Here is a 21,272-nt window from a genome sequence, read left to right as displayed (position 1 = left end):
TATACTAAACCAACAACAGACAGCATACTAAGCATTGTGGCAAACTTATCTTGTGCACCTCTGGATGTCCAGGGTACACTCTATTGGATGCAAATCAAGGCTAAAGTCTTGATTCTTTTGTTCAAGAGCTCTGTCTTCTAAAGTAATAGACATTAAGACTGTTCTGCTGTTACAAACTCATTTGGTTAGGTGAAATTCCTCCACTTCAACATTCTCTTACAACATACCTGAGACAATCATCAGAAAGTTAACTGCTTCTTCAGGAACTGTTTCTCTTGTTGTTACGCAAACCATAATTAGGTGAAGATGTAGTGCCAAAAAGATGCACTGTCATTTAAAATTTTTGTAAGTCTTTATTCAGCGTACCTTCTGGCAACCACAAAAATTGAAAAAGATTAGTATCTTTATCTGGTATAATTTTGATTTAATAACTGCTATCAATGCCACTGGCTCTCCTCCGAACCTTGTTTGAACAACAATGAGTGTGTTAGTTAGATCGGGACCTTAAAGCAATTATTCATTAAGGGAATACCCTTGGTAAGTGACTGTACAATCAAAAAACACTCAGTTCTTATTTTTCTTTTGATGATACACATGAAAATATTAAATATATCGCACAGCACCATCATTACAATTTAGGTTCTCTTTGGGTACTTCAACAGCATAACCCTTACTCTATTACGTCTATTATAGCCTTCATGGAAGTCTGGATTTTTATTCAGTTGGATTTAACTCTCCTCTATAGCTCCTTAAATACTTTGCTAGTGTTCTGATGCTAACTACCCTCAATTTGCAGTAATCATTTCTACATGACCCCAAGTGTGGGAACAAAGAACCTTTTGATGCGCCCCTGAATTGACCTGCAGCTGATCTTAATTAAGCAATAGTAGTTGCAAAAACAAAAACTAAACACTGCTACTAAAAACAAAATCAAACAATTCACACCCTACTTAACTGTAGCTTTCTATTTTTTGAAATAAGAACATAAGAAATTGGACAAATGAGAGGGGATCATGTAACCCAGGGTTTCTCAAGCTTTTTTCAAACGTGGCCCCCTTTCGACCTAGTTTCCTTCCGGTGGCCCCCTTGTCTTACCGGTAGAAAGGTAGCTATTTAAATGTTTTGTTTGTAAATAGAACATGTATTATTATAACACAATACAATTTATTACATTACAATGCAAATTACATACAATAATTTCTTTATTTATAAAATACAAAAATGTACTTTAAGTATTTCTGGATCAATGTGACCCTTGTGCTTGATAACCAGAAACAAGATTTTTTTAATGTTTCTATTGTTGTGAGGGATAACTGAAGATCACCTCTGTCCATTATGTTAAGATGATTCCGCGTTTGGCTCAGTAAATAATTCACACCACTGAAGCCTGATTCTGTATTACTACGACACTGGTACGAATGCGGGTAATTTCATTTCAGACATGGGGATCTCACAACAACAACATTTATTTATATAGCACATTTTCATACAAACAATGTAGCTGAAAGTGCTTTACATGATGAAGAAAGAGAAAAAAGACAAAATAAATAAGAATTAAAATAAGGGAACACTAATTAATATAGAATAAAAGTAAGGTCTGCTGGCCAGGGAGGCCAGAAAAAACAAAAAAAAAAAAAACTCCAGATGGCTGGAGAAAAAAAAAAATCTGCAGGGGTTCCAGGCCACAAGACCACCCAGCCCCCTCTAGGCATTCTACCTAACATAAATGACCTCAATCAGTCCTCATTATATTCTGGGTTCTTATGGAAGAACTTGATGATGATGGTCCTGTGGACTTCTGGCCATGTACTCCATCAGTGTAGGGACATCACGGTACTTTCAATAGGTGGTGGTGGTGCAGATCGCCACCACAGAAACCACATATTTCTTTCAGTCAAATCGGTGATGGTTAATATACTATACATGCTTTGTATGATTTGAGATGAAATCCCCCATTAGAATATCTCAACAAAGATAATTGAAAGGGTTCAGGGACCTTCTTTTTTTTGGTTTTAACGAAATCTGCAAATTTTAAAAGAAATTTTTGAATTCTTTAATATTTTGCAAAATTAGTCTGTTGTAAATTTTGAATGTGCAGATTGATTGGAAAAGCGGCATCCTTAATTTCAAGATAAACTCTCAAATTGGAAATAAAAGTTATTAAGCAAATATTTTCAACAGCAAGGAATAGCAAAAACAAAAGCTAAAATACCTGCAATGTTCATAGGAAGAAACAGCACTAACACTGCTGTAGCCACGCACCTTTCCCATGACACATGAGATACTGAAATCGCCCCAGGGTACTGAATGGGGGTTAGAGTGAGGAAGTGGGAGGAGGATGGAAGTGGAAGCGACATTGCCGCCACAGAGCATGCTTGGTGATTTATTCACTAGGAAGCATGGTCACTTCACTTCTGTTTTCTTTTTTCTTCTCATCTCTATTTTCTTCGCTTCCCACTTCTCTCTGTGGCCCCCCATTTACGTAATATTCACCTGTGCCCCGCTTGGAAAATCCTGTGGTCCCCAGGGGACCATATGGTCTCAGGTTCAGAACCCCTGATGTAACTCATCAACCCCATTTTGTTTAGCTAATTGCTAAGGTGTCAAGGTTTCTGTTTCAACTACATGTCTGCACTTTGTTTCAGATTCCCACAGCTTTTTGTGTAAAGAAGTGCTTCCTGGCTTTCTAACTGTACTTCGCCTTAATTTCCACTGTTCTAAAGTACCTGAATTCTGTTGGATCTACTTTATCAATAAAATGATTTTGAACACCTGGGTTAGGTCCCTACAGAGTCTAATTTGCTCAACAAATTTAATTTTCTGAGTCTGTCAGAGTACATGTCCTTAAGTCCTGGAATGCACCTGATTGCTCTCCTATGCACAGCTTCAAGTGCTGTTATGTCTTATTTGTAGCATGATGACCAGAACTGCACACAATACTAGTCTAAACGTAATGGTTTTTATGATATAACTTAATATTTTTGTTGCCTTTTTACTACTTGCTTCTACACATTCATTAGATAATAAAAAATGTTGTTTCAACATAAAACCACTAAATCCTTTTCAGAGGTTTCTCCCTGTAGGACATTGTCTCCCATCTTATATGCATAATTGATGTTCTTGTTGCTCACGCGCAGCACTTTGCACTTACCCAATTTCAGCTGCATTTTCCAAGTGATCATCCAGTTCTGAAAGTTTTTAAAATTTTTCTTCCTCACTGTAGATATCATGAGTGTGTTTTTGAGTGTGTTTTTTCCCTTTTTAAAATGCTGCCCCCTCGGTGTCTGCCAACCTTCTTTTAAACTCAAAAGAACTTTTCAAACACTGGTTCCAAAACAGTCCCCAACGTTACTTGATTATGTTTGACCTCTTTTGTAAGTCACTTCGGATAAAAGCATCTGCTAAGTGAACAAACATAAATATAAAAGTATACAATATACTACTCTCATTTGTCTGATTTGTTTTGTTATGATGCTTTGCATTATAAAAAGGAATCAAACTAACTACTAAATTTATCACATTAACCATTAAACTACCACTACAACTGACCTCATGGTGTTTTTCTATTGACAGATCACATTGTACTATTTCTTGCCATTTACTCCAAGAGACCCCCTGCAGTTAAAAGTCCAAAGGCTGACATATTGAAAATTAACTGTGTGCTCAGATTCATTACTATGGCTTGTAGGACAAAACTGTGCATAAATAATCAAACAGAGAGTGTGCTTTTGATATAGAGATTGAGTACTTTACAATTTACTTCAAACTTGAAAATAAACAAAATAAGCATAGAGGAAAAAAACACTCAGGATTTTGCAAGTAAAGCAAAATATGGAATTGTAAGTTAAAAAAAAAACAACAAAAATATATATTTATTAGCCACATTAAAATGAGATAATTAAAAACATTACAGTAGGTACACGGTATGAAAGGGAGTAAAAAGCAAAAGATATACAGTGGAACCTCGGTTCACGACCATAATTCGTTCCAAACCTCTGGTCGTAAACCGATTTGGTCGTGAACCGAAGCAATTTTCCCCCATAGGATTGTATGTAAATACAATTAATCCGTTCCAGACTGTACGAACTGTATGTAAATATATTTTTTTTAAAGATTTTTAAGCACAAATATAGTTAATTACTCCATAGAATGCACAGTGTAATAGTAAACTAATGTAAAAACATTGAATAACACTGACACAAACACCCAGGCTCCCTGCTCAGCTGCACGAGCAGGCTCGCTCTCTCTCAGCTGCATATGCCCCCTCTCTCTCTCTCTCTCTCATCAGCACATGAGCCCACTCTCTCTCTCTCTCTGTAACATTGCAGCAGTTAGTGCTATAGCCTTGCAACCGATCGCTGTATAAACACTTTTTTTTTAAGCACAGGGGAAAAAAAGGAACATTTGAACAAATCTGAACTTTATTTAAAAACCAACCACAAGCAACCAAGAAAGTAACATTTACAGGAGTTCGCGCTATAGCCTTGCAACCGATCGCTGTATAAACACTTTATTTTAATGAATTTTAAGCACAGGGGAAAAAAAGGAACATTTGAAAAATCTGTAATTTAATAAACCACCAAGAAAAGTAACATTGCAACAAATCACGCTACGAACCACTCGCTGTAAACACTTTTTTTTAATGAGTTTTAAGCACAGGGAAAAAAAATGAACATTTGAAAAAAGAGAAAAGTAACTGCAACAATTCACACTACAAACCGAAAAATGAACATTTGAAAAATCCGTAATACAAAAACTAACCATAAACCACCAAGAAAACTAACCTTGCATGAGTCGAGGTCTGGCATGAAGTGAGGAAAAAATGGGTGGACAGGAGGTTACAGTTTTGAGGGAGAGTCTGGCTCCACGATGGAGGGATGTTTTCCTTCAGGTGTTTTTCTCTCTTGTGAGTTCTTGGGTTTCTGGTGTTTTTAGCTGTTTAGCTGGTGGGAGCAAAAGCCTCGTGCAGCCATTCCAAAAACAAAGTCCTTGTGACCCAACCCTTCATGTTTGCCCTCCACAACACTGGCAGTCTGGCTTTGTTTACATTGTGCTGCTTGAAAGCACGATGGTTCTCAAATTGGTAAATGAGTAAACTGGTAAACAGTTTTTCCACCTCTTCCAGCACTTGAGGCCTCTGCCTGGTTAATGCTGTAACTCCTTTTGCAACATCAGCTGCTTTAATAGATTCTTTCTGCTTTAGAATAGTCGAAATCGTAGGTTTTGACTTCTTGTACTTGGCGGCAAGATCAGTAACATGAATGCCACGCTCATACTTTTCAATAATTTCTTTCTTTACTTCGATTTCAATTTTCTGCAAAACTTTCTTCTCACCACTCTTCACTTGCTTAGAAGCCATAGTTAACTGCAAAAGCACACGAAATACTGTAGAGTACAAAGAGTTCACAGGTAAAGCATGCACGTCTGACTGAGAACAATGAACAAGGAGAGGCTGAACACGTGCTTAAATACAGTAATTGGTGCATATGAACCGGAAGGGAAATGAAATAGAGCACAAAGAGTTCACAGCAAAAGCACGCACGCACGTGCAAGTACGCACGTCTGACCGAGAACAATGCAACACATGTGGAAATCATCAGCGCGCACAAACTGAAAGGGAAACTGGCTTGTTCGTATACCGAGTGTGTGGTCGTGAACCGAGGCAAAAGTTTGGCGAACTTTTTGGTCGTAAACCGAGTTGTACGTGTACCGAGACGTTTGTGAACCGAGGTTCCACTGTATGACAAAATAACAAACAAGTTTGATGTAAAGAAGATAAAGCGATACTGGAGAATGCTATAGCTTTACACATGGGAAAGTAAAATAGATAAAAAAAATAATAAAAAAGAAAAGAGAATTAGGAAAAGAATCAAAGCAAAAAATGACCATATAAAAATGAACAATAGTGAAAATTAACATAAACAAAGAATATATGTCTTCTTTTCTGGTGTGTTTCATAGGACAAAGTTTCCGTTTTGGGGAAAATCAGATCAAATGAAGTTAGATATATATGCATAGCAGTTTAATAAATGTCAAATGCACTGTAATAGCACTGACGAGCTGCAACATCCAGGTATAAGTCACCCATACTATGAGCTTGCATTTCATGACCTGAAGCAGGAGAACCTATAAAAACAGCAAACCTGCAGTGTCACAAATTGAATTCCATTAAGTGCAGCAAAGGTGAGCTGTCCTTTAAAGAGAGCAGACCACCTAAAAGAGCCATGTAAAGAGCAGAAGATTCATTCTGGCACTCAGTGCCAATACTAAGGTATACATACTACTTGGAAGTGCTATGGAAGACAGATGATATACTGTATCCACTTTGAAGTACAAAAGTTTTTCATTTAAAACTTGTTCATAACCTAAGAACCACCTATACTGTTCTTCAATTGTCTCTTTGCTCCTCATTTCATATTTTACCTTCTGCCTGGCACTGCTTATCTTATTATGTTATTTTGCATTCTTTGTTTTGTAACAGTCACATTATATGAGGAGTAAGGAACAAAATAATAGCACCTGCATCAGCTTGTGCTTTGTGCTTTTTAGTTTTAGTATTGTTCAGGATTTTTAATTTAGGGATTTAAATTTTTGTAGGTCTGCATATCCTTGTGGGGTTTGACTGTGGTCATTGTTTTGGATATTAATAATAATTATACATTTTATTGATATTTGTCTATATTTCTGCCACCGTGTCTTTTAACATTACACCTTTTCCTGAACTTGCATTTGTTTGCTTTTGATAAAGTACATTACATTAATTTAATACCTTGGTCATGACCTTTGATTTGTTTGTTTGTCTGCTTGCTAAACTTTATCCAGTAATAACAATGCTGGGAGGCCACATAATACACTAGGAAATACAGCATCTGTACCATTTTGCAAAAATAAAGAAGCATGTCAATATAATAATACTTTAGTAAACAGTAAGAATTATATCAGGAAGTACAGATTCTTTGTACCACTTTGCTGAAAATGAAAACATGTCAGTGATAATATTTTGGCAAACACTTGGGAGCTTTAGCTCCAATGTTGTTATGTCCTGCATTTCTGTGACAGATTCAACAATCAATGTACAGAGTTAGTGAACAAAGCCTGCCAGCAGGTGCTCTCTAGATTTTAAAAAACAAAGAATGGAAAATGAATGAGTACATCTGATACTAAAATCACAAATTTTTTATTTGATTGGAGTACACAAACAATACTGAGAAACAATTGTAAAATGGTAAAACAAATCTCTCTATTTCTCTCTATTTGTATTTAATGCAAAGTTGAATGACTCACTCATCAACAAAAATACCATTTATTTTAGTGAAAAAGCAGAAATTTGGCAGGATTATACATCTAGGGCACTAGGTATTTGCTAAGAAAGGACATTTCAATATCTTAGTATTTAGGCGTAGCCCCCTTCCCCCAAAATAGAAAAAATAATTACCCCAAAATCTAAAAAATGCTTTGATTGAGTTGATCGAAATATAGTGATGTCATAAAAAAAGAAAATTAGCTGTGATTTTTTGTTTTATTTTTTGTCAGTATTTATGAAGATTATGCCAATACACACACGCTGCACTGTGCTGAAAGGAGGTTTATACAAAAGAAGGACACAGCAGAAGCGAATGACAGGCCATTTGAACAGCATCACTAACTAATAGAATGAATGGATGACTGAAGAAGGGGCGGTGACCTGGATAAAGCAAAAGAGACGTGCTCACATTTGGCATGCAGAGTAAGTTGTGAAATGAAAGAGAAAGGCCAGAAAACTCAAGAAAGATGCAAAAGCTCAATGGGTAGTAAGTGTGCCAGGCTCTGTGGTTGTGATCATAGGTGTTATTTTGCTAGAAGCAAAAAGGAAGAGAGAGAGAGAAGAAGAGGAGGAAGTGATGTCCTCGGATCAAAGGCAAGCCAGAACTGACTGTGTAAGTTTAAACTCAACGGGTCCTCCACAAGCTGCTCCATTGTAATATACTTTCGCATCTACAGACTTTTAAAGAGGAACCCCCAGCCTCACCTCCAAATTCGTTTACATTTATATGCACATCTGCTGACTTTGAACAGGGATGTCTCATCCCCCTGTTCTCTAAAATTCTTTACATATACATTTGTGGACTTTAAAGGGGGCCCACATACAACTGACGAAAAACACAAAAAGCAGTAATTGACTAAAGGACGCAAATGTAAATTGTAAGCATCTAAAAATGATTATTTATGTTCAAGTTCAAATTATTTTTACTGATTACCTATTTCAATTTGAATGAATGCACTTTCCTGTAAAAGTGTGTTTGCAATGACCATCAACCAAAGCCAGTCACTAGAAAAAGCAAAAAATTGATCTACTGTAGAATGTTTTACTCGTGGGCAATTGTGTATTGCATGCTCAAGAGTAAACAGTTCCACTGACCTAGTAATATTATTATTACTTATTATATGACTGACACCTTAATCCCAAATTTGAAATATAATCACTGGTCAACAAGCATTTTTCTACTGGGATTCTTTCACCTGTACTTGAACAAATTTCACTTGCTGACTCCAAATCTGAAAACCCTTTTCGTCCAGCATGTCCTGTTTTTTATTTATGATGTTCCAGGTCTTGGACAACTAGGGTGACTGGACAGTAAAGGCGATGCATTTCAGCATTTAAGAAATAAGTTTGGTCTCAAGAAAAGTGAAGCCAAAATTAAGGAAGGTTTTTTTGTTGGCTCTGAAATCCGTGAACTAATGCTTGACAATGAGTTCAAAAAGAAACTGAAGCCAACTGAATCAGCACCCTCATTTATGCAGGTTGTCCAGAATTTTCTTGACAAGCACAGAGCAGAGAATTATACTGAGCTTGTGGGGAATATGCTGAAAGTATATTAGCTTACAGGAGCCAGAATGTCACCGAAGACGCATTTTTTACATTCTCATCTCGACTTTTTTCCACCAAATCTAACCGATGTCAGAGATGAGCATGGGGAAAGATTTCATCAAGAAATAAAGGTCATGGAAAACTGATATCGGGGAAAATTCACTCCGCGCATGATGGGTGACTACTGTTGGTTCTTGCAAAGTGAGACAGATGTGCAGTACAAGTGCAAAAACGAGTGCCTCCAACATTTTTGGGAATGCTGACCTCACTTTTATATTGAGGTAAATTGACATAAATATACTTTAACGTGTCTCTGGTATTGTGTTCTGGTTTGTTTTCAGAATAAACACATCAAAACAATTTTGGTGGGACATAGTCCAAACTCCAGATATCGTGTTGGTATATTATATTGATATTCAAAAGTGTCAAAAAGTCAATGATGTGTATTTCAAAAACCTGATGTACTAGCTTAATTCCAATATCATATACTATATGAAATCAGTGTAAAAAACTTATTAAAGAGCTGCTCTGAAGTTCCCAGAAGCAAACAAAAAATATTTTTTTGCAGACCAGTGAATTACATTTAATTTGTTTTTTCAGGGTTTGAAGTCCTATGTCCAATGTCTTAATCACTATACCACACTGCTTCCCAATAATATTATCCCTTGGTTAAAAAAATAAATAAAGCTAAACTAAAAATATTGTATACAGAAAAGTACTTAGTTACATAGTACTTCTGATACCACCGCCACAATAACTGAGGCCCATCTTCTTATAAAATTTCCTGGGCGAAGCCAGATAATACAGCTAATAAAATATAACATTTAACCTGTATATTCAATTAAGAGTCATTGGGAGTTGGATCTAATACCAATAGCACTAGCTGGAGATGGCTCTATAATGTATCCACTCATGCACACAACCTCCTTGTCCAGTCTGGAATTGCCATCTTTGAGGATGTGGGAGGAAGACCTATACAAACAATAGTTGAAAATGCAAACTTAACACAGACAATGACACAGTAACCCAGGATGTTGGAACAATGTGACTGCAATACTAACCACCACTTTGCCTCCGTGCCATTCATGTAAACCAATGTATACATTGCATCATGCTTCACTCCTCCTCCTCCTCCTCCTCATGACATCCATGCTGAAAGCACAAGTGAAAACTGGGGAAATGAATCACAAGCTTTTAATGCCACAATGCATGTTTTTCTCTTTCTTCTGGTTGCCAGCCCAAGAAGATCAACAGAATCACTGGCCGTGAGGACTGACCTTGAAGGCAGCTAGGAGAGCCTCAACCTTTTCTGGACATGTACCCCAGGGCTCCCTGACAAAGATGAGGAGCAGACTGGTGGCATTCTGTTTGTCTCCAGATGGTTTGAAGATTTGGGTCTCAGACCTATTTAGGGTGTTATTATTGTATTAGAAGGGAGCAAGTACTCATTGTATAAAAGAGATGGGGAATTCAAAAGAGGCTTCCAGAAATTATACTGGCTCTTAAAATTGGGAGACAACTCTGTGTTAGCTGTCTAAAGGTCACCAAGACTGAAAACACTTACATTTATAACAAGCTATAAACTTGAGGGCTTATATATACTGTGTATATAAAATCATTTATAACCTATTGAAAATGTAGTGGCTAAAGCCATTCTTACTTGGTCAGCTGGACCTCCTAGTAGAGCAGAGTGCTGACCCATTCCTTTAATCTACTGTTCAGTTTATAATTAATATTCCCTATATGCAAAAATGTAAGTGTGGTAATCAGGATATAACTGAATGTAAAGGCCAGTGAAAGTCAACTGGGTTCATTTTTGGACCTACAAGAAAACTTCAAACTTCCACCAATAACCATTTCCAAAGTCAGTATGGCCCAGCGTGCCTAGGCCACCCTCCTAGAATTCCTACTACTGGCCTTAGGATTCCCTAAACTCCCTGAGTCCCAGCACAATCATGAAGAGTTGTGTAACCCCCAAGTAAATAGCAAAAAGTCTGGCATGCTGAGAGGTCCCCCCTGGCACAACCTTTTAGACTGTGAGTCTTCGCCTAATATTGTAAACACTGTCCTCTCCCTAACTCTGTGCTCCTGGAGTAAGAATGTTGGTCAAACTTTCCACATACATATGTTTGATGCTCCCTGGTGGCATAACGACTAAGCTCCTGTTACAGATATATATATATATATGTTGTTGGAGCTCATCTTCTTCTGATTATTGTCACTGTCACTTAGGAGACCCTGTCCTTCCCAATTAGTGCCTGTTACTACCATGTACCCACCAATGGTGGGTTTTCCCAGGCATCTGTATGCACTGCTATAGTGAATTTAACAAGATAAACACATTTACATAGAGCATGCATTTATGGGAGTAAAATTGGGTTTTAAAATCAAAATGAAAATAAAAATTAAGTTCAAAATTCAACTTTTCATTTTTGTTCACAGCAACAAATTTTATTCACTAAGCAAGTTGTTTAATTTGTTTGTTAAGTTTTTCAAAAAATAAAAAAACAATAGATGGCTTTGCCCCCTGATTGCTTCACTCACCAACCCCCCCGGTCTGTGTTACACACCAGCCACTTCGCATTTCTGCTGCTCGTGTATATGGATTTCACTTTCACCAAACAACCAATCTTTTAATTCTGGTGGGAATTAATTCTTCATTGGGAAGAAACACTACTTTTCCCTGATGGTAACACGAATTAGACGATCTACAAGTCTCCAACTTAAAGTTTAAATCTGATCAATATATTCGATTTCTTTTTTGCTGTTCCGTTATTTCCGTTATTTTGTGTAATAATTTTCATTTGTTTGCGCTAATGCGATCTTTACTATCATTTTTTTGAGACTTTCGAATTTTAGTACTTTCGTTATCTCTAACCTGCTCTGCATGTGTATCGCACCAATGTTTTTGAATTCTTTACGACGTTCTATTTTGTCAACTACTCTTTGTCTTTTATTTCCAGCCCCGAAAGTGGTTAAATCTCTTGGCACAAAGTCTCGTCTCATGGGACATGAAAGTATCTCTCTTTATTATAATAAAGAGAACTAGCCAACCTGCAGCGTAGCATACGCCGCATAATTATTTATTGATGGGTGAACACTTCCTGAAAGACACAGTTGTCCAAATGGGGTGGGTTTGAGGATATGACTGTGAGTGAACGAAAAGATGGAACTCTGGAGAGAGCAACATACAATTGTCCATGACTGAAAACTGGTTTTGGCAGATACAGGCATATCTTTTTGAAAGTTTGGCCCTGTGCCTTATTAATTGTCATTGCAAAGGCCAATCTAACAGGAAATTGTCTGCGTGTAAAAGTAAAAGGCAAGTTTGAATCTGATGGGGTCAGGGATATCTCGGAAGTGAATGGTGATAGTAGCTGGAAGCATTTGGGACATTGCCACAATTTCTGCCTCGCCACCATAAACTCTGGAAGTATTCATGTAGTCAGCGTATTGTTGAGCAGACTATATGACTAAGCCTCCGTGACCAAGAACAACGCTCTATCGTGCGTATCCCATGGTCTTAGAGTTGGTGGGCGGGGCTCTGTCATGCGTACCCCATGCGCACTGCCTGCTCATGCCTCGAGAGCGAGGGTGGACGCAGGAGGAGGGTTAGAGTTGGTGGGCGGGGCTCTGTCGTGCGTATCCCATGACGTGGGAGGAGGGTTAGAGTTGGTGGGCGGGGCTCTGTCGTGCGTATCCCATGACGTGGGAGGAGGGTTAGAGTTGGCAGGCGGGGCTCTGTTTTGCATGCGTGCGTAACCCATGGTCGGGTGACTTGGTGGATTATATATAGAAAAGCAGCCGGAACCGAAAAGAACAATGAAAAGTCAACGTGGCTCAGAGGTGCATATGGACTGTAGCAGAGACGATTATAGCTCGCGTGCTGAGTTGTTCCAGAGTGACAGTTGAGAAGTCGATGTCACCATATAGTTGTTGAACGGGATCAGAAATAAAAGGAAAACAATGTGAAGGCAATGTCACAGGTGTTCCGTTTGTCCTGTCTCCAACATTGAGGAGCCATGTTGTGAAATGTATGAAGAGCTCTCATATTTGTCGTCAGTGTAGGAACATGTATGTGACGCCACAAAGGTTGCTTGTTAATGCAACTGGCGACAGTGAGTGCTCGGGAGTCACGCATAATGACGGGGAGAATTTGTCGGAAATCTCCGCCCAATAGTATTGTTTTGCCTCCAAATGGCTGCGTGTCACCCGTGAGGTCACGTAATAACCTGTCAACTGCCTGGAATGCATATGCATGTGTTATTAGCGCCTCATCCCATATTATCAATTTGGATTGCAGAAGATGTTGAGCGTGTGGTGAGGTAGGCTTGATGTTGCATGCGGAAGTAGTATTCAGCCTCAACGGTATTTTAAAAATGGAATGTGCAGTTCGTCCATCCGGTAACAATGTTGCAGCTGTTCCTGTAGATGCTATGGTTGTAGGAATGTCTCCCCTAACTCTGATGATATGAATCAGGGTTTTGTAGACAAAGGTTTTCCCTGGTCCTGCAGGACCATCTAAGAAGAAGCATGTTTGTCGGGGATGGGAATCGCTGTATGCAGCATGTAAAACAGTGTCAACAGCGTGTTTCTGTTCTGTGTTGAGTTTGTCGTAGTGTTCTGGGAGGAGGGTTAGAGTTGGCGGGCGGGACTCTGTCTTGTGTGCGTGGACGCAGGAGGGTTAGAGTTGGTGGGTGGGGCTCTGTCGTGTGTTTCCCATGACGCGGGAGGATGTTTAGAGTTGGCGGGCAGGGCTCTGTCTTGTGTGCGTGCGTATCCCATGGTCGGGTGACTTGGTGGATTATATATAGAAAAGCAGCCGGAACCGAAAAGAACAATGAAAAGCCAACGTGGCTCAGAGGTGCATTTGGACTGTAGCAGAGACGAAAGTGACTGAGGTGGTGTTTGGTGAGGTGTTGCGTGCTGGCACATGAGCAGGCAGTGTGCATGCCTCGAGAGCAAGGGTGGACGTGGAAGGAGGGTTAGAGTTGGCGGGTGGGGCTCTGTCATGCGTATCCCATGATGCGGGAGGAGGGTTAGAGTTGGCGGGCGGGGCTCTGTTGTGCATATCCCATGGTCTTAGAGTTGGTGGGCGAGGCTCTGTGAGTTGGCGGGCGTGGCTCTGTCATGCATATCCCATGGTCTCTGTCTTGCGTGCCATGGTCGGCTGCTTAGTGAATTGTTGGTGGGCGGGGCTCTGTGAGTTGGCGGGCGTGGCTCTGTCTTGCATCTTGCCTGCCATGGTCAGCTGCCTTAGTGAATTATATATATATAGATAGGACAGTTTAAACTAGAAATAATAATCACTGGAAACCTTTGTTTGTTTCTCAAAGCCTTACTTACTTAATTTTGAAACAGAATACCTTACATTTCCCAAGTGATGTCCTGAACTTATCAGATGTTCATTGAAACCCTGTCATTTAACTTATTTTCTGAAAAGTAAAGCTCTCTAAAGAACACATCTTTATGTGAAAAATTGAAAACCACATAATTTTTGCACACATGAGTATATTTGTTTCATAAACATTATTGAAAAAATATTAAAGATAAAGTTAGGCAAGTTTATATTTAAAAATCCTGAAATCATTGCTTCCAAATGAATTTTTTCAGGTGTAGATCCAATTATAAATGTAATTTAGCAAGACAGATGGTGTCACATTTAATTATTTCATCATATACCTATTCTAAAATAAAATGCCACACCACAACTCGTGAGTCTTGATAACAAATAATAAGAACCCTAATTATTGCAGTTCAAATTATACAACTTAATTTGAATGTTTTACAACTTAAAATTGAGCTACTTGACTGTTGGAAAATGTGTGAATGCCATTAAACAGAATAAGCCCATTAATGAAATATAATAATATATTTGATTAAAAGTAGATATGCTCCTACTTCTAATTCAGCAACTGATTCTTACATTTCACAACCATATGGGATATTGCTGTCAAGCCACATGTGAGCATTGCATCTCTTCTAGTGTGGGCAAATAAAATCTATTACAAGAAGTGCTGAATTGTCTGGAAGACAATGTTAAATCTACTTTATGTCCTGGCTGCTTGGCAGAAACTGCAGCAGGGAATTCTGAACAATAGTTTCAAACCTCATCTCATAAAAACAAAGTAAACATAAACATCTTGATTTAGAGGTACCTGTATGACCAGAGAATAAATATATCATAGATTTACTAAAATATTATAAACACACAAGGAAAATGGCAATGAATTCAAAGCTGAATCCAACAGTGTAATTACTTATTAGGAGGATGACGAGTAGGGGCACTTTATGTCACACAGGAGTAAACAGAGGCAAAAGTCAAAAGCAGACACACATCTACTGAAATATAGCAGACCAAAAAGGTTAAAGAAAATAGATTGCATTTTTGTTTGTAAAATGAATGGCTGAATAAAGGTGCATTTAATAAAGATGATATCAATATTCACTGAGACCCAAACATAATATTTATGAGGAATTCATGTAGGATTGTAATTGACAAATGACTTTTCATTGATTCATGCAAAAAGAGGTAATAAAAATTTAAAATCACACACACACAGAACACTGAAATGATCAAGCTCTTCAACAGTCAGGCAATATGGAAAAATAATCAGAATTAACAGTTTGAAGGATTTAAACTTATAGCTAACTTTTTTTAAATAATAATAACTTGGGAGAAAAGCATGGTGATATTTTGGTGATGATACAAAAGGCATGCACTTGTTTTTAGCATCATTATCCATTTCTTGAACAGAATATTCTTGAAGAACGTGCTGAAAATAAACAGGATATTGTAATGAATGTTTGGTGTGCTTAATGTAGCAGGTGACCAGAATACATGGAGTCTCTAAAACATCAAAACTTGGAAAGTATAAGCTGGAAATCAGATGTTGAATTGATTTTAATAATTTCAGGAACCGCTGAAGAAGACTCTATGGCAGAATCACTTGAACTGATCTATGATTAAAAGTTTCTCCTCCTTGACAGTGAAGATTCAAGCTGATGATTAATTTCCTGTTTGATGCTACTTTATTTGATATAGTGTTTCATAAAAAGGGCAATGTGAAGTTTGCAGTTGAGTGACAGATGGGTAAAGGCTTGCTATACAAAAGTCATATCATGTAGAGATGAGATAAACACCAGAGCAATAGTATTTTTATGGCCTACTAAACAGTTTAGTGGCCCTGGTATAAGGCCAGGTCATGCTTATTTATTTATTATATTCATTCTGTGCAAAACTGAATATAGCTCATTGCCTAATTACTGGTGAGTGTTTGAGACTTTTTTGTAACATATAGTTTGAGGGTAAAAGATGCATAATATATCCATTTCCTGCCAGAATGAACACTTAAATGTACTCACTTCATGCTTCAAAAAAAATAAAGGGAACATCAAAACTTTTTGTGATAAAATACAATTAGTTCAATATTGAACAACTTGTATTTTAGCATGGTAACAACCCAGCAACAGGGGATGCACAGTGTGTTTCTTTGTGCCGGTCCCAAGCCCAGATAAATGGGGAGGGTTACGTCAAGAAGGGCATCCAGTGTAAAATTTTGCAAGATCGATATGCGGAAAACAATACAATATGGAAAAAGGTGATCTGCTGTGGCAACCCCTAATGGGAGCAGCCGAAAGAAGAAGAAAGAAAGAAATTTTATCATGGTAACAGAAACCATTTGGCAATATGTTTATTAATATAAAAAGGCAAAGTACTCCTGTATCCATTATTGAACTCACTTAACCCATTTCAGGGTGGAGGATAGGAACTAGCCCTGAATGGGTCTCTAGTTCACTCAAATATCCACACCCACTTAAACAAGGTCAGTTTAAAGTTGACTGTTAACCCCATTGTCACACAAGCAAGTCACGGGAATAGCTTCTTGGTTTTGAGCAGGTCACACAGATGGGGAAGGATGATGGTGAAACACAGCTGCTAACCACTTTTATATTGTTTCCCCTAGAGGGAAGGAAGACTTTGTCAGTGAGCAATGATGTCACTTCTGCCCCTTAGATAGAAGCTCTTCCCCTTCCATCCCTATGTAAACCAAGGTGCCACTGCAAATTGACATTCATTGCGTACCCTGATCCATCGATGACATACCTACCTAAAAGTCAATGGATAGCCAAGTCATTGAAGGGCCAGCAGTATTTTCCCACAAAGGAACTTTTTCCAGTTATTATACGGGGCCTCCACCTTGGCATCTCAACACCCTAATACTCTCTCTGATCTCTTTATTACATGACACACATGCCTTTTGAACCCAAAGAACAAGAAGAAAACCTCATGCAAATTATTCCACCATATCCCCTTAGAATAGCCTTAATACAACAGGATAATGCATCTACACAGTGTTGAAACGGCCACTGACTCTATTATGTTACAATTTGGTGAAGCTTTGCTCACAAATATCTCTTTTCATTTAAACACCATCTAATGATAAATTGAATTAAGCCTCTGTGCGACTAATTATTCTGAATTCACTGTCATTTTTATGGAATCATTCCTGGACTAACTTTTCCTTTAGGCAAATTCACATATCGGTATCCTGATACTGTCAAGATTTACAGTCCCATAGCATTCATAATTCTTCTTGTTCCCAAGTGACCAAATATGTTACTACAGTTTGTTGCAACAACTATGATTTACAGGATGGGATTTAAGACTCTATCCCATCTGCAGTTTGCAATCTTTGGGAGTACATGCAAATAAAGGAGTGAAAAACCCTAATAATCTGTTTTATAAAAATAAAAAATATTTGTTTATTCTAAAAAACTAATTAAAATATATAAACAATACTATGTAAATAAATGTCCATGTGTAAATAATTCAAAAGCATTGATCAAGTAATAAACAGAGGCCCTCATGAGACACAGCACTTGGGGAGGGATAGCCATCCTGTTCTGGGACTGAAGAATGGGTTCCTTTACAGCATGGAAAGCAAACATATTTAAATTGTCAGCATAGGAACTGGATCTCCCGCTTGTCTACATTTCTAGCCATCGTCCCAAAGATGTACCTGCAGCTTTCCAGGGGAGTTTCAAAAACATCGCTTCATCTCTCTAAACTGTTCTGCATGACTGCATTCATTTGATAAACTACTCCAATGACAATACAAATACAACACCCTAGGAGGAATAAATATGATGCAGTAGAAAACTAGGATGAAACTGGAAAAAGGTAGCAAGCCCTCCCTGTTCTTTTAAAAACACCCAACTTCTTTTCAGCTAACCAAACACAAGACCCTTGGTTCTCATCTGCCTCTACAGATATTGACATCCCAATGATGACAGCTCATACATCATTTTCTTTAGCTTTCTGGGTGACAGTCTAATAATTTCTCTCAATGAAAAGAAAAAAGTAGAGCTATGTATCCACAAATTAAAGATAAGTTTCTTTACATGAAAAAATGACAAAATTTCAGGAGATAGTAATCAATAATCAACAATCAATGTTATTCACTACTGTATATACTATACTAGTCTTAGAATGAGCATGATTCAGTAGTAACTGGGGTCTATGTTTTCATATCTTCCATATTTCTTGTTGGATATCTGTGGTGAGGTGAGCCATGGTTTCAGCAATGGGATTCATTTTATCGTTTGTTTTTATTCTTTTCTTTTTTTTAAACAGGTGCACATTGAAGTGTGATGCCTCTGCCAGTCTCATTTTAATTGTTTAATCACTGTTTAATTCCCTCATACACCCTTATGTGGAATGGGCAAAGGTGATTGTCATTTGCGGGTTGGGTCAAATGGGGTAATAAGGATGGAAATGCCTTGAAGTGTAGCATCAGGTGCAATGGGAGGTCAGCTGTTAAAAACATTCTAACTTGTGTAGGGAGAGATCTGGTATGAAAAGGAGTTTTTCGGGTTGATAGTGATGATGGATGACTTCAATCTAAAGAGAAGGAAAGAGAGGTAATTTTATGAACTTTAAATTGCAAGGAGCAGGAGAGAGAGTGTGTGGGGGGGGGGGGGGTGGAGATGCAAGTACTCGCTGGGTATACAACAAGGATGACATGAGATGGGACTAGCCATGGAAACCTGGTGACAGTGGCAGACAGCTGCTAGGAATACCTCTTGGCAGTACAGAGTCGAGAGGTGAGGTGGCAAGGAACTCTACAGAGCAGAGGCGACTAAGGCCACTGGGAATACCATAGGTGTGCTGAAGTGGAGGTTATGCACAGACAATTAGTACAGTGAAGTGTGCATACCTTTGAAACTGATGGGTAGAATGGGTCAAAGCGATGATCATTAGAGGTTACCTCTTCTGGTGTCGACATGGTCTGCTATAAAAAGGTGGTTTTACTCTCCTGGGATGGTTTGGTTCATTTTGAAGAAACTCCTTTTAAAGAAAACCTTTTTAAGGAAGTTTTTTGTTTTAACTGATTTTCTAGTTTTTACCCATTTTATCCAGTGAATTGATAGGAACATTTTAAGGTATTTATTGATCTACTTAATTTATTGACCTGCACAATAAACGTCGTAACTTTTTTGCACCTTTTAAAATAGCCCTACTTTATGTCTCTCGCTCACCACTGTGTCTATCTCGATTTATGAACTACTAGGGGGCCAACTTAACATCTAAGTGTCATGTACACCTTGGCACGGTGATCTCTTACAATGTCTTTAACTGGCTGTATCCCTTTTTTTTCCAGTAGAAGGATAACTTAATGTGGCAATTGGCTACAATGCCCCTTTCATGGTAGAGTATTACACATTGTGCATTTTGGAACAACTGTTACATTCTTAACTGATATGTTATTCTACACAAGCTATACCAGCCTTCATCATGTAGCAGCCCTTTCTTTAAAAGTTTGTTTCCAACCAGAGAACCACTAGATTGTTTTCTGGTGGTGGCTTATTTTCAGTATTGTTGTGGCATGGCACTGCCAGTACTGGTTGCTGTTTCTGATAAACTGATGCCTCAATGGCTGTTGCTAAATACCATGCAATATTTAAAACTACATACGTTTTGTCTTTTTAATTTTTTATTTGTATTGCTCACACATAAACATACTTTGTTGGTGTTTCGCTACCTGTCTTATCATATGTGTGTTGAAAATATGTTTTACTGTCACTAACTGAACAGAAAAGGGAAGGTATACCACTGAGTTTATTTTTTTTTCCTGGCAAGAATTATTATACATAAGTGTTCTGGTAGCAGTCAGATTTTGCTATGTATGATTGAATTATATGTCTACATAATGTTACTTAGTTTAGGTTAATAAGATATTTGTGTTGCTTTTTTATCTTTTACATGGCCTTTAAAAAATCAAATTACTGAAAATAAAATTAACAGGAAAAAGAAGAGGTGTGACTCAGAAAAAGGAAAAGATGGGAGTCATTTCATTAGATATAGCAGACCATCAACAAGCTGCTATAATGCGTTATGTGACAGCCGTGATTTTATAATGATATGAGTAGGAAGATGCAACATTCATGGTGCTGTAACAGAACATATGTTCATATGCCTCCAAAAAAGTGGCATCATCCTCCCACGCAGTTCCAGCTTTCTCAATTATACCTATGATAGTTTTTTACTGTTCACAAATTAACAAAACAATAATCAAGCTCAATGAGCAGACAACTTAACTGATGCAATATTAATGTGTCTATAATGACAAGATTAATTATTCTCAAATTGCATTTTGAGTCTATGACTTTAGGTAAGATTGCTTTCCAATTTACTCATCCCAAAATTCAGCTAATAGATGTGTTAATAAAAAATATCATGATGGCTTGATTGGCTTTCTGCTCTAGATGAGTCCCTAAAGCTCCCAACACTGTGTCAAATCTGTCATTAAGAAACAATAACCAGCAATGAAAAAACTTCATTTGTTTTTAGTCAGCTTACAGATTCTGTACTTAATCAGAATACTTCATGGCTGTTAATGAAGTGGACCCATGACTCTGCGGAAAGCCTTTGTTTATCAGCAGTATGATTAATTATATTGGTTACAAACTGGTAATTGGAAAGGGCTATTGCAGTATAAAGTGGCATTTTGCTAATGAATACAAAGGTAAATATCATAAAGCTCCGACTTTTCTCAAGTGTTTACATAATCCAGACCTTCACCAGGCTTTATTCTCAGAGCTAATGCAAGTGGTCAAAGTCATTTTCTTTGCAAATTAACTGTGGTCTTTAAAATTCATTGAAGGTTAAAGAGTTGTGAGCTTTTTAATGTATTATATATAGATTGCGAACACACAACCCTGAAGGTTTAATTAGATTGTGTGGACTGAATACAGCAGAGTTTAACTGTTCAATCTGTAATACTATATTGTGTAGACTGTCAGATGATAGAGTTCACTGTAGCACCGAGGCAATACTCTTTTCAGTCTTTTAATATAAAGACAGTTCTTCTTTGTTGTTTTCTAACAGATAGTAACCTAAGATAGAAATCTGAAAACACCT

Source organism: Erpetoichthys calabaricus, chromosome 9 (assembly GCF_900747795.2).
Source record: "Erpetoichthys calabaricus chromosome 9, fErpCal1.3, whole genome shotgun sequence".
Classification (NCBI taxonomy): domain Eukaryota; kingdom Metazoa; phylum Chordata; class Cladistia; order Polypteriformes; family Polypteridae; genus Erpetoichthys; species Erpetoichthys calabaricus.
The sequence above is the reverse complement of the archived record's forward strand: the minus strand, read 5'-3'. Positions refer to the sequence as shown.